At 40.8% G+C, this 14,826-nt stretch overlaps 1 protein-coding gene across 4 annotated transcripts in view; it reads right to left on the bottom strand.

Moving 5' to 3' along the window:
- Positions 1 to 14,826, bottom strand: part of tns1a (tensin 1a) — a 99,229-nt gene that overhangs the window by 51,573 nt on the left and 32,830 nt on the right. The gene's annotated exons all lie outside the window — the stretch shown is intronic.

Raw genomic sequence — 14,826 nt, 5'->3', positions numbered from 1 at the left:
ATGCATGACTATAATTCATTCTGCGTGATGTTTTTTCTCATCAGACAGTCTGAGAGAATCGAGAGAGAGGGCAAAAACAACACACAGCACCTCATCAAGCATGTCTAAAGCAATTTCACTTGTGTTCAAAAACAACTCAGGTCAAACATTATGCAAGGAATCTAATTTACACATCTTATTCGAGAGGTTCAGCCAGAAAAACATGGCAGACTACAGGTTGGACACCGATCTTTAATAGCTTCTCCCATCATTTAGAACTTTGCATGACATATATACAGTAGGAGATCAGGAAAAAAATGCCAGGAATTGACTTCACGGACAACAACAACAACAACATAATTCCTCCTTTGCTTCCCCATGTTGTGCACTGACGATGATGGACACTCAGCTGTGCTTCTACGGGTCAACATCACAGAACATTTCTTTGGACAACAAACAAATTCTGACATGCTGGTTTGTTTGTCGAGGTGTCCCAGATGTTGTTTTCCACTATGTCACACTTCATAGGATAAAAACAAGCGGTTGAGACCCATGTCTGTCATCTGCATTGTCTGACTCAAATATGAATTTGTTGGGAAACGTTTTAAAACTGCTAAAATGATCAGATAGGACGCAGAACTCGAACCAGAAAGGTCTGCCTGCAAAACAACCATCTTGTTATGTTATTAATTTAAACTCTGAACTATCCAGCCATTAAAACTTTAAATGGCACCCATGTTACTCTTGCTGAGTCATACAGTACAAATACTTAGGAATTTGGCTTGATAGCAGACTGTCGTTCAAGATTCATAGTCAACATTTGACTCAGAAATGAAAAATCAAACTAGGCTTCTTGTGTAGAATTAAAGGTTGTGTGTCTTCTTCCAACTTTAAGACTATTGCGCAGTCAACCTCCATGTCTGTCCTTGACGATGGAGATACTCTGTAAAACTGTAAATTGCAACATTTCCGTGCTACCCCATTTCAATGTGGAAGTAGAAACTTGGAAATTGGATTTATGGTGAAACTTATTGGTTTGGAAAGCTTTTCCCAGGTTTTAATGGGCTTGCAGGATGTTTGTTTTCCTCCTAGCACTACTTTAACTTGATTACCTATTATCCTTTTAGCGTATTTTACTTAAAGTTCATGAAAGCAGTATTTTTACAACAGCCTTGTAACAGCACTGAACCTTGACTGTAACTGCTTGTGTTTTTGTTTTTTTGTTTGTTTGTTTGTTTGTTTGTATATCACAGTAAGCCTGTGAATGTGATAACCTTTCAAATGCACCATCAGGTGATAATCACTCATGTATTTCTTTTTAATTGCTCCTCACTGATAAAACACCATATAATGACTATTTAAAATATAGCTGGATGTATATTAATAAACTGTAAGTGTGATGTAATGTTGCATATTTTAATATTATCGTCATATAACTGTGATATCTTGGGATGTAAATTATTTTACCATTAACCTAACACTTGCAATACTGTATTGCAACTGTTGGAGAAGCTTGCAGCTTGTTCCAACTTTTGCACCATGCAGCAATTGTTATGCAACGACAGTAGATTTACCCACAAATGCGGCTGGGTGGCACACCAGTACTATAAAATGCAGAGTCGAGCGCCAGTACCTGCTACCTGACCTCCCAGCAACAGTATCACTTGTCTCCTAATTATACTATCACCTCAAAATTAGAGCGGTATTGATTTCCTGATGTTGCAATGCTACATGTAGCATCTTTAAATAGCAGTTAGAGCATCACAGGCTAATTTAGTTCTCAAAACAGTTCGCTCATAGTATCTATGACAGGCAAGTGTGGCTCCTGTGTCACCCTCTGCGCCACAAATCACTCATTACAATGCATAAACAGGGACTCTCCGTCTTGCTGAGTGGCTTCAATTTGATTGTATTTACTTTTGTGTACACATAAACATGCACGTGGGATTTCATTGATGCACAAATGTGCGTGCAGTGCCCGGTACCCCAACGTGAGATGTGAGTTGACGGATGTTTACGGGCAGCGGGATGAGAGCGCGCTATCAGCAGACAACAGACGCAGGCAGGAAGGAAGCCGCCGTAATTAGTTTGCTCTGGGAAAACAAAAGACTCATTGACTTTGTAATGCCATCATCAAGTGTATCAGAATACAGTAGTTGGATAACATCGCAGCAGAATAGATTCCACCCAGTGCATGCTGATGTGCAATGTGATGGCATCAGTCCACCAGACAGTACTGTATTTATGTAGCTCAAACCATCAACGGCCAAGGTGACTGGCTAATATCCAGTGTTCAATATAAGACTAATATCAGTCATTGTTGAGTTTATATGTGTTTTTATATAGATTTACATGTGGAAGTAGCTATACGTTTTGTCATCATCATCATTTTGAAACTCTAGATTCTGAAGGTGAACACTATTGATGCTTGATGCAACAGGGAAGTAGATTCAGGTAGAGAAAAATGCTGCATCCAATAACAATTATACATAAAATGCACAAAAATACTGTATCGGGGAGTCAGTTTCTTGGAGATCACACTACCAGGCTGACAACATAATGCTTAGAGGGCCAAAAGATCAAATATGGAGAAAAAACGCAAGTATTTCATGACACATTAATCATGCATCGGACATACGTGTGCAGAGCCTTCTTTTCACCACATTGGTCTACCAACATTGATCACTTTGTTCATTTTTTTTTAATCAATGATAATGTGAAGACATTTAGTGACTTTTTAGTTTTTGTATGGTATCAGTTTAGTGTCATTTCCGTCATGGGGAGGAAAAAAAGACAAATATGTCTTCATTAGCAAAATTAACTCCGATGAGTAATAACTTATCAACATCTGCCACTAAGGTGCCTTTTAGCAAGGACACAGACTCCCCCAACTTTCATCTTCTTCTGGAGCTTTTCAACCAATACTCCATGAAGGTTGCATGCATTCACCAGGAGCCAGAAGCGAGTCAGCTCATGCATGCTCTTCACTAAATTTCACTACCTGGGGCCAAGGCTGACATTCATATATCAGTATTGGCAGTCCCAGTGGCCCCTGAGGCTCTTGTAGCTAGAGCATCTGCCTTTATGTACAGCTGTCAGGAGGTGCTGTACTGTAGCATATGCCTGCAAATGTCTTAATGATGACTACTTCCAGTATGATCTAAAGGTCAAAAGGCTGTACATTTTGGCTACTGTACATCGACATCCAGAGGAGCCACACTATTGGTCAGATCTTTGATTTATAAGAACATCTTTGTACATTTAAAAATGGCTTTTGAGAACTAGGCCATGAACATTGTGTCCAAACATGTTATCATATCACAGATTTAGTAGAGCAGACAGAGAGAAAGTACAGACAACGACGTCACAATCACACAATCTTACATTCCTTCAAACGCCATGTCTCAGTGTATCCTCAAAACATCACCGTGCAACAAAGCGAGAGAACAACAGCTACCCTGACTTCATCCATATAAGGCGGGTGCAGCTGGAAGCCAGACTAATACAGGCTTCACGTGGTTTTTACCAGCTCAGACGGATAAAAGTGCAGGAATCTCCGAGAGGCCCTGCCACACGCTTCTGCCCGCGCCAAGCTAACACCTGAACTTCATCCATCTGCGATTGTTTGTGCAACTCCATCTGTACCATCTCAAACTCTGTAAAATGATCCATACAGCTTTTTTTTTTTTTGAGATTGCTCAATAGCAAGAAAAGTTGAGAAAAAAAGAGAGAACCTGGCCTGTATATCTATCCATCTTTATCTGCGCATCTTTTCTTTTGCATATGCATCATATAAATGCAAATATCTTGTATTTTTCTGTCCAGTTTCTTCTGCTTTATAACCTGAATCAGCACCAAAATGCCTTTTGGATACATGTTCTTCATCTAATGCAGAATTGATTTAATCTGACAGAAACTGTAACTCACTGTCCATTGTTATGCTCGTTCTCACTAACGATAGCTACCTTTTCTTTGACCTCTGCAATGAGCCTCCCCAATCACTTCCCAGCAAAGTGACCAGCGGACCGCAAAGAAAACTCTCCGACAGTGAGCGAAAGAGAGTCAAAGTGGGTTTTAGGCTTTTAAAATGGGGAGCTTATAATCTCATCAAATCACGAGGGGCGTCTGGGAAGCCACTGAACTAGAACAAGGAGTCAAGTGAGCCACCGGGAGGCCCCAACCCAATCCCAACCCAGTTGAGAGGCCTCATTATGGGGCAAACAGGGGTGAGCTGAGACGGGACGTTGTTGAATTACCCGCAGCAAAGGTCAAATGTCTCAGGTAAGTCTCTGCAGTTTCATGGAGCTTCCCCTCCTCTTCACTTGATCTCCCTCCTCCTCATACTGAGAGCATGGATCAGCGAGAGCTTTAATGATTTCAGCAAAAGTGCTGCTCAAGTACTCAAGTGGGTTTATATGGAAATTGAGAGCGCAGAATATCAAAGCATGACTCTCGAGCCCGGTCCACTGAGTTGAATCGCTGTATAATGAGTTAACGCGTTGCAGTTGAAGCAGGATGGTGATGAACTATTTTCTCCTTACTCTCACACACTTCAAACAGGCTGGAACAAGCATCCTTTGTGCATGATTGCCGAGGAAGAATAAGTAAGGCTTACTCAGCAAACTCTGCATTCTCTGTTTGCACTTTGTCAAATGTTTTAAAGCTTTGGTAGAAGTAGAGTTTTTCACGTTCTTGTCACTTTTTCATACACTTAACCTACAAAAGCTGCAATATTTCCACAAATATTTGCCCTTTTACCCCTCTAACTTAGCAGTAATCACTCTGATCTTAGTCCATCTACTTCAGTCTAACTGATGGAAGAAAGCATGTGTTTGCCACTGTGCATAAATCATCTCATTGGCTCCAATAAGTAAGCCTGCCATTGGTCCAACCACACTCAAAATTCCACAAGCACTCCTCCTGCCCACACAAGAGCCACTGCCGCGTTGATGGCAGTTTGCCTGAGAAAGTAAATTCTTCACTTTTCAAACAGGGGCCAAATAAGGACTGAAGCTCAAACGGGCCCTTCGGAGGGATTTATACATCGCTTGGTTTCTGTTTTACTTGGAGGGCTAATAAATCCGCCGAGCGCTGTGATGGTGCAGAGCCTGTGCTTTCTGCTCTGACGTTTTGACATGTCAAGTGTGTAACACACCATGTTCGACTGGATGGCAGTGTCGTTGGCAGAGAACGCCCTGGCAGCGTCGTGTCAATGGTTAAATAATATCTGATGTCGAATTTAAAAGGAGAGTTAAATCAAGTGGTTGTAAGATAATAGCAAAATAAATTACTCATGCTAAATGCTGCCAAAAAAGAATACTACGTGGGAAAGTTTTACCACTAAAATGCTATCTATCATTTGCAAAAGAATCAATTATTCAAGCTTATGATTTAATATCCTTTAAAACAGAGAATCTGTTCTGTAAACATGTTATTTTATCAAGGGTCTAAGCTACTTAGTGGATGTCTAAATGTGGAACCAAACTATGAGAAACATGCCCTTTAATCTGGGTTTCAGTTTAGACTTTTAGTGTCCCATGAAGGTCTGAGTGCTGTTTCCGAGGCTTTTGCACCCAAACAGGATGCAAAAAGGCTGGTGTATACACAGAAAGTCTAAATAATTGTTTTTGCAAAGTAGAACATACCGCCTGCCAGCTGTTTCCACTGGTGTCCATCAACACCCGGTAGCTCAACACAAACAGGGTCTTCCCACAGCATAAAAACCATGCTGTGATGGTCTAACAAATGACAAGACCACGACGGGGCTAAAAAACATACTTTGAATCGCTTTCCTATGACGTGAAATCTAACAAACGACAAGTTCCCAAGTCTTCTTGTGAAGAATTCACCATCTAAATCTTGTGGATAGCACAAGAAGGGGATAATATTTTTTCACATGAGAACAAAATCACTACCACATGGTTAACACGCCATAAATAAGCATAAAATTCGGCCGACAGGCGCAAACGTTTGCTTCTACTCTAAATGGTTCAGACAAACTATACCACAACATACAAGAGATTATTTACAATGAGATTCATCATGGTGGATTGCCTTCTTATTTCAAGAATTTTGATTGCCATTGAGCTCAGATTTGTGTCCAACAAAGGCACTGACATTATTTCACCTCGAAACCAACATGCCGATCTTGGGTTTGAGGCCCATAGAAACTTCATAAAGTGGACGTGCAAGAGGCCAAACACCATGGATCACTGAGGAAGCAGTTATTTGATGATGGTCAAGCCACAGTGAGTGGTGAGCAGGCTCTGGCTTGGCTGCTTCACTCCTTGTACAGTTACAACCAAATCACTGCGAGCTACAGACGACAAAATACCCCATTAAACAAGGAAATGATGAATATCAGATGTGCAATTGTGGCTCACTTTGGACACAGGTTGAAAACCCCCAAATCTGAAATCCAGCCTTGGAGTTTTATGCAAGAGGGGCATGACCGCATATCATAAATGTTAGGTCATTTAATCGGGCTTTCAGTTGTGGGAGAGGTCTAACATTTGGCACAGATCTTAAAACCAAAACTCACCTGATTTGCAAGATCTTAGGTTTCCACTTGTGGGAAACAGTTGCATTTGTAGTAAAAAAAAAAACAAAAAAACAAAAAAACGTGTGCAATTTCCTAACACTTCAAAGGCCGGGCTTGTATGCAAGTCAAAAACAAGTTATCATCATTACTGGATGGAGCCAGTTCTGATGTGTCTGTCCCGGACAAAGTTCGCCTATCAGTTCCTGTTTAATTAGGGTTGGCTACAGGATGCTTTCTCTCATATGACCACTAATAGCACAGCTAAGCGAGAAAAAAAGAGACAACGCCAAGCCAAAACCAATGGTATACACACAGAGAAGTGCAATAAAATATAGGCTTACTTGAACACAAGATGCGCGAAAGCAATTAAGTCTGTGAAACCCTGAATTCATGCTTGTGTCTGTACCTTTCTTGAAAGTGTAACTCTGAAAATGGACTGTTTCTGTTAGCTTGTGTTGAGATTTCCTTTTAATCTAAACTGGCTCTTTATTTTTCCTTGTTAGCCCCCTCATTTATTGAAAGAAATAAGTTAGTCTCTAGTAATTCGTCCTTGGCCTCTTGTGTGGTTGCATGTTAAATGCTATCCTCCTTGGTCACTACTGCTTTTATAACACTTCACATACTTAAGAGCTGACGCAGCTGGGGGATCTTGCAGTCTTCACAGTTTCCCAGCCCCACATTCTGTTTGTGTGCTCCTCTCATGAAAGCCTACACGAGAACCAATATCTATGACATTAAAAAAAAAAAAAAACTAACTTTGTGCCTGCACAAGAGGAAGTTCAAAGTTATCTTACTCGGAGCCTCTCAAAATGATTTTCTAGGATTTATGTTATTTCTTTTCGCAACATATCTCTTTAGGTAGCCAAGGTTTCACTTCTCTGATGTGTCAAAAGATGAACTGCCCTGAGGGAAACCAGGTATGTTATTAAGGCATGGAAGAGACAGACGAAATAGACAAATATTTCAGGAGGGATAGATCTACAGTGAAACCAGCCGTTCCATAAGCATCATTCTCAGAGAACATCTTCATGTTATGAGACACGAGGGAGACATGAGTTAGGGCTCTTTTGGCGGTTTAAGAGAGTTTCTGGGCGAGGTGAAGAAAGTGGTAGAGCTTTATCCCTTGAGACGTATGCCGAAATTGAGAAACAGTTTCATGATATGTCAAAAATTGGAGAGAAAAATGTGTTGTAGTTGTTGGTAAAAAAAGGGTTTCAATGCGGTACCGTAATAAAACCGCATTCCTTTCTGTTGTTTTGACTGTTAAGCGGGAGACAGGACATACAAGCCTCGCGACCTCTTGACCATTCATGTTTAACTGCCATCCTTGTGTTAGCTCAAGGTCAAAGGTGAATGATTGCCATCATCAGTCTGCATCCTCTCTCAAAGGTGTCAGAAAGAAAGAAAAAGTGCGAGAGGAAGTGAAAGGAAAAGAATCAAAGAAAGAATAAGAAACCCCCTCATACTCTAAACACTCTGCTTGACCAACTGCTCTACTTTATCCCTGATTGTGCAGCAGCAGATGCATGTTACGCTGAGAGAGAAAACACGTGTTTGCCTGCTGTGTTGACCAGTTGCTCCCGGTCTCTCCCCGACTCTGCTGCCACAAATCACTACTCGTCGGGTCATGAAAGGCTCCCGAGCCTCAAACTGCAACTCAAATGAACCCTGTCTGTCCCGTTCCCATGGGGGCAACTTTCCCATGAGTGTGTGGGGCAGACTAAACTACATCCAAAATACACACACACACAAAAAAAAGAGAAAAGCCTTTTCAGCAGAAATGACATTCAAGACTCTTCGAATGCTAAATGACACTGCATACTTCCACATCGTTTTATATGACATGAAAACATTCAAAATTCAGCTTGAGGTTCTGGTCCTTAAGCCATGAAGGAATGTGAAGAATTAAAAAAAACGTATTCAACATGTCACTACAAATACAATATAATGCAAAGACACGCAACAATCTATGTCTCTGAAAATCTGCTCTTACCTGCACACCGGTGCCACTTTTCTCACGCTCTCTCGTCTCTTCCCCTCTCTGCCTTGTTTCTACCTCTGCATTCTCCCTGCCTTCAGACCCCCCTCCAGGAGAGAAAGAGGGCAAGAGAGAGAGAGAGAGAGAGAGAGTACCAAATACAGACACTTTTCCTCCTCCTCCTCCACCCCTCTTGCTCAAAACAACAGCAGTAATCCCAAACGCGTGCCAGAGAGCTACTGAACTTGATTCTGTGTATATATGCGTGCGCACATGTGGATGTCTGTGCAGCCTCTGCACTGGACCAGGATACACTCTTTATACTTGCTGGCTTTGGTTCCTCCTGTCAACTGCCAAGAAATTTCGAAACACGCTATATAAGGCTGAGAAAGTGGCTTGGAGCTCCTTACGATTCCGGTACCCAAAACGAGAGAGCAAAAGCTGTCCGGGGGCAGACAGTAACTGTATCCCTCTGTATCCCTCCCTCTGCTAACCCACTCTGTCTGTCTATTTCCCTCTCTCTCTCTTTTCTCCTCCCTCCTTTTCCTCACAACCTTCTATGTAGCTGTTGACACAGGCTTGACAGAGAGAGAGTGAGTGAGTGAGAGAATGGGAAAGAGAGAGAAAGAATAACTTTGTCTCTCTTTTTTTTTGCACTTTAAACATCTTATCACTTCATACAAATAATTCAAAACAAGTGAAAAATCTACCAGCGCAGGATATTTATATCTGTTTTTCCCAGAAAAATAACTTCACAGAAAACATGTTTTCAGGAAAATACATGATGTGCATTGAAAAAAAACTCTTACTGCACCAAAACTGTAAAAGGTCTCAGTTACTAACAAAACTGACTACGTAGGGACATTTCTTAAAGTGTAGGTGTATCTTTCCGTGCACTGTTAATATGTTCTCAACCTCAAACTTCAAGCTACATTTTCCATGTTTATATACTTAGATAAAGAAAACATTATTCCTACATAAAAACGTAGAAAAAGTTTCCCATTTTCCAAGATTTCCATTTATACTTTAAATGCTTGTAATTTACATTTTTAACAGTAATGAAGATACATCTTTCTCCAGATTTTTATATATTTACATACATAATAACATCTTCATTTTAATATGGATGTATATACACTATGTATATTTATACTATTCATACATGTATATGCAGAATTATATGATGTATATGTATATGTCAGGTATATGTATAGTGTACTCCCCAAGCAATACACAGGTAAACAGCAAATCCTCTCAAGATGCTGTTTTCTTGTGCATTTATTTTCACATTTGTATGATTGAAAAATGAAAACAAACTTTGCACAAATTCATCTTGGAGATGGAGAAAAAGCTGTATGGCTTGTGTCTGTACCTGTTGACAGCTGCTATCTATAAGGATGCATATGCACATTGCCTTGAGAGCAAAAACTTGATGTCAACAGATTCCCCCGAGATCCTTATTTAAAAAAAACTACATCAGAGGAAAATATTAGCCAATCTCCCACCTGGTTTTACACACTTGTTGTGAACTTAGCTGTTGACCTCCAGACGAGGACTTAGGTAAATTGGGCCATCAGTCATCTGCTAGCACCCGGTTATTAGGCCGCCCGTACCGTTTGTCTGCCAAAGCTATCTCCCGACTACTGTGCTGCATCTATACCGCTGAAGGGCGTCGCTATGGAGATGTGGTGTGATGGCTCTTTGATGTGACGTGTTTGCGCCAGGGAAACAGACTTGCCTCTGTGAACGACTGCAGAGGAATGGGGAGGCTCGGCTCTTGCAAATGTGTGTGTGTGTGCACGTGTGTGTGTCCCATCATTTTCTGCCCCCCCCACCCCCCCCCCCCCGCCCCAACCTCTCTCTCTCTCTCTCTCGTTCTACCTTTTTCACTTTCATGCTTGGATGGTTACTCTCTTTTCCATGCCAACATTCTTGAACGCTCTTCACCCCTGCTTCTATGCACGTCTTACTGTGTTTTTGGTCTTGCTCCACTTTCTCCCTTTGGAAGATAGAACAGATAAAAAAGGAGAACCTTTGAGGGGGAAAAAGCCTCTGAAACACAGTTAAAAATGAGTCATGTAAGTGAATTCAAAGTCCAACTAAAATAACAATTTGTCTTCCTTTATTACAGTCAAAGATATTTTTAAATTCGTTCTTAATAGTGTTTTAAATATTGAAAGTAAGAAAAAAAGGTGGCATAGGGGATATACTGTATCTGTATACTGAAATGCTTCTTTAGCCTTCAAGCCTCGCTGCGTGTTCAGACAGAAAGTGAAATTTTTACTCACCCCATACACCCAATGTACCAGCTTGTACTTTAGCTGAAAGCCAGCTCGCTCCATGTCTGTGGGAGTTAGTTCAGTTGAGCTTCTGACTGAACTCAGGACTCACCAGAAACACCAAGGGCCAGTTGCACCAATAGGGTTTACGCCTGGTCTTAAACTGAGTCAGTCGTAACTTGGCGTTTAACCGAATAGTTATGCCAGTTGCACCATCTAGGCTTAAGTCTTCTTCTTGCTAAGACCGGGCGTAAATCTTACACCTAGTCAGGAGCGAAGGCTGCCTGAGTCTGAACAATCAGTTATGGCCTCCGTTATTTCTCTCCGAGACTGCTTCTTCTTATTTGTTATTACGTCGGACTGTTTGGCAGTCAACGTTTTCATGTGCTGGCCGTACAGCTCTATTAATTTTCTTATCACAATGTCTGTGAAATTGCCTTTTCTTCTTTTTTTTTTGGATCCTCCATAATGTTGCCACAAATCAGAAATGATTAGCTACAGATTAGCAAAACAGTGGGAGATTGTTAACAATATATCCTAGCAACACACATTAAGACCAGACATAGTGAAGACTAGGCTTAAGTTTGGTGCAACCGACGTAAAGTCCATTCCAAAGTCTTAACAAAAACAGACTTAGCAGTAAGGACCAGGCATAGTAAAGACCAGTTGGTGCAACCCATCCCAGTTCTTTCTCTTACTTGCATGTTTGATTGACAGCTGAGCCAGCAGGGACACCAAGAAACGTAAACAAACTTGTGCCACAAGCCAATGACAGACAGTGGTACTGAAGAAAAAGGACCACAACATTTAGCATCTAATGATCTTGAAAATTTGCAGATGCTGTACGTTTTTGGCCATTGATTACATATTTAGCCTGTATGGATTACATTTACATCTGGATGACATCCAATCACAATGCGAGCCACCTCCAGATGTGCTTTGGCCGATCCAAGCTCAATCCAATCACAATGTTTTCTGAGTACATTTACAACTGGCATTCCTTATCCAGACAGGATATCCAGATGCAGATTGCATGTTAATACATGGTGTAAATGGGGTCTTAGTTTTGCTGTTCAATGTGCTGCAGCTGGCTAGCTAATTAGCTATTTAGCCTGCAAAGTGTTCTTAGCAGTGACCATGTTGAATGTTTGTTTGGTAGCTCACTAAGCAAGCTAAGGTGCAGGACAAGACAGGGCACAACATGAAACCAAAAAATATATAAACATGAATTTCATCCCTTTGGCTACGAGTTTTCTCTCAAAAAGCACAGGACATGTATTACAAATTAGATCGGTATGCTAAAGCATGAAAAAAATGGCAATTTAATTTCAATTGGACTTCAAAACAGTTGTTACAATCCCATTCTTTCGCGTTTTGATGGCATCCTCCTCTTTGTAAGCCATGTTTGGTTTCAAGTTTAACTTCCAATATTCTCTTTCTACAAATAAATCCAAATTATGTCCACACAAACCAACACATGCTGAGTTACAGAAATAGTAACAAGTTATATGGTAGGTGGTAAAATGGAGTTGCAACCAGGCCTCTTGAAATATTAAAGTGCCTCTGAGTAGCAGTTTATGGAGCATGTCATTTACCAGAGGTCTAATTAAAGGCCTCATCCAGTTTTCACACATCCACACATGTTAGAATGTGGATTAAAATGTTAGGATGCTGGGATTAAAACCAAGACCTCAAAACCCTTGACCTCAAAATTCTGCAAAGAGGAGGCGCAGCTTAGTTAAAGTCAGGCTTAGTTGAGTTTGGAATGTGCATGAATGGACTGAAAAACAAACAAATCTGCTTAAAAGTCACTCTGTAACAGTAAAGAAAGGATGGTGGTAAAATTTGATGATATCAGTGTCTGAGTCTGACAGAGCATCGTTCCATAGCTGCTTCTTGCACATCAGTGCTCATGTTACGTAAGCAGTTACCTCAGCCCGACAGACTTTGGGCCAGCAGAGATGAAACGGGACCGTCTGAGTCATCTCACAGCAATAATATCCCCTGGATTTTCTTTTGCATGACAAAGGAATTATTAGATCTTCTAAAAATAGAAATTCAGTATGTGACGGGGTTGCAGAATCTGCTTCAAGACCTCAACAGCTTTAAGACAAGGGTGCACTTCCAAAGCTTGAGGCTATTAACAGATTTTTCCTTTGTTATTTCACAATCAGGTAAAATAACCAGCTGCTTTGCCCTCCCACCAGTTGACACACTGGAGAATGCAAAGACTACTATGAACAATGCATAAGAATATTCTGATTGCAGAAGAAAATGCTCCCTCACTGACAGATTTCCTGAATCGATTCCAATTCACAAGGTCCCAATTTGATTCGATTTCCAGTTCGATTCAATATCGATACAGTTAGGGATATTTCATTCACAATATCAATTTTGCTTGGATATTAAAGAGATTCTCAGAGAAGTAATGCTGTAAATTGTACAAGGAACCCTCTGACCTGGTGCATTATTAAAAAATATTGATGTTTACATTAATAATCGACCCCAAAGCAGTTACATTAATGTTCTTTTTGTTTAACATGACCAACACACTACAGCAGTCAACACAATATTGTGCAACTCTACAGACTCGACAGTCAGTGAGTATTGAGTGACCAGATAAAATTAGTACAAGTGCTTTCTTTAGTGCAGAGGGTGCGGTGCAGAGACAGTACGCGTCGTGGACACAAGTGTGTTATTACTTTTAGTTGGCATGCTAGGATTGTATGTGTATTTGTATCTGTATGGTCACAGGTGATAAATCAAGTACTGCAATGTGTACATTTCAACAGGGTAAATGTAGTGAAAGGACGCGACATCTGCCTCTAGGCTTGGCGGTGCCCTCAGTGGAGCAGCTGCCGCCATTTTTTTTTGATTGAACTGAGGTTCACTAGTCTCTTACATGGCAAGATCTTGTTGCACGAAGAACCAAAGGCTGGCAACGCAAGACTGATGGGGTTAAAGCTTCACACACGCACAGGTAAAGGCATATATTAAAAGATCAATCTCGGTATTTTATGAATCGATATCGGATCATTAAAATGACGATCGATTTGAATCGGAAAATTGATTTTTTTAAAACCAGACTTAATCAACAGGAATATGCTCCTTTGGCTTTTAATGCGTTGAAAACCCTCTGTTATTGTCACGGACTGCAACCGTGACTCATTTCCTAGTCGTCCTGTTTCACCCCTGCTGCCGCTCCGAACTGCGAACATCTACTATACAACTACAGGAAGTGGAAAAGCCCGATAAAGAGGCCGCTTTGTTCAGCTCCAGCTGACAAAAGTGATAAGTAAACAACTCGTGAGATTGTTTTAGTTCACTTTAAGTTTTGGTTGACAGAGTACTGTACAGGGAGGCTCCAGTTAAAGAGACAGTTTGGAGAGGAACCTGGGTGGGTTAAATGTCAGGAATCATTATGAATCTGCTTTCCTGCAGGTCTTGGCCTTTGACTTGTATTGTTAATATAAGAACAGAATACAAGTTGTCTTGCATAATGTCTGTCAGTGGAATCTTTTGGTCTTGCCATTGGAAAATTTGCTTAAGACAGACCGAACCTCAAGTAGACCTACACCTGATTGGACAAACACATGGCTCACTGTCTCTGGTCTTTGCAACAAACTTTCAAAGTGGAAAACCAAGTTGAATTGTCGTCCAAAATCAGAAAATTTGAGATGAGAAATAAGAAATAAGTGCAGCTACAGAATTGAAATCCATAACATCTTCAAGCAGTTTCTCAGGGGATGAGGGGATTTCGGGAGGGGAACTGGTTCTCAGTGTACAATCTGGTTAATTCTCTGTGGATGTCTTCCAATCTCAAAGCGAAAAAACTGAACTCACAAGATGTAAACTGGTTTATTTTAAAGGCAAGACAAAACAGAAATACCTGCACTGTCACATTTCCCTTAACTTGCATTAGTACTCCAAGGTTTTCCAAACAAATTTGTCTTGCGGGTGAGGTAGCATTGCAGCAGCAGCACACATGGCATGTCAGACAGGACCGCACTGTATTTTGTAAAAAAGCACAAACATGTAAGCAGCATTTT

The sequence above is a fragment of the Thunnus albacares genome, chromosome 24 (assembly GCF_914725855.1).
Source record: "Thunnus albacares chromosome 24, fThuAlb1.1, whole genome shotgun sequence".
Lineage (NCBI taxonomy): Eukaryota > Metazoa > Chordata > Actinopteri > Scombriformes > Scombridae > Thunnus > Thunnus albacares.
Note: the sequence above shows the minus strand (reverse complement) of the source record. Positions and strands in the feature narration are given on the sequence as shown.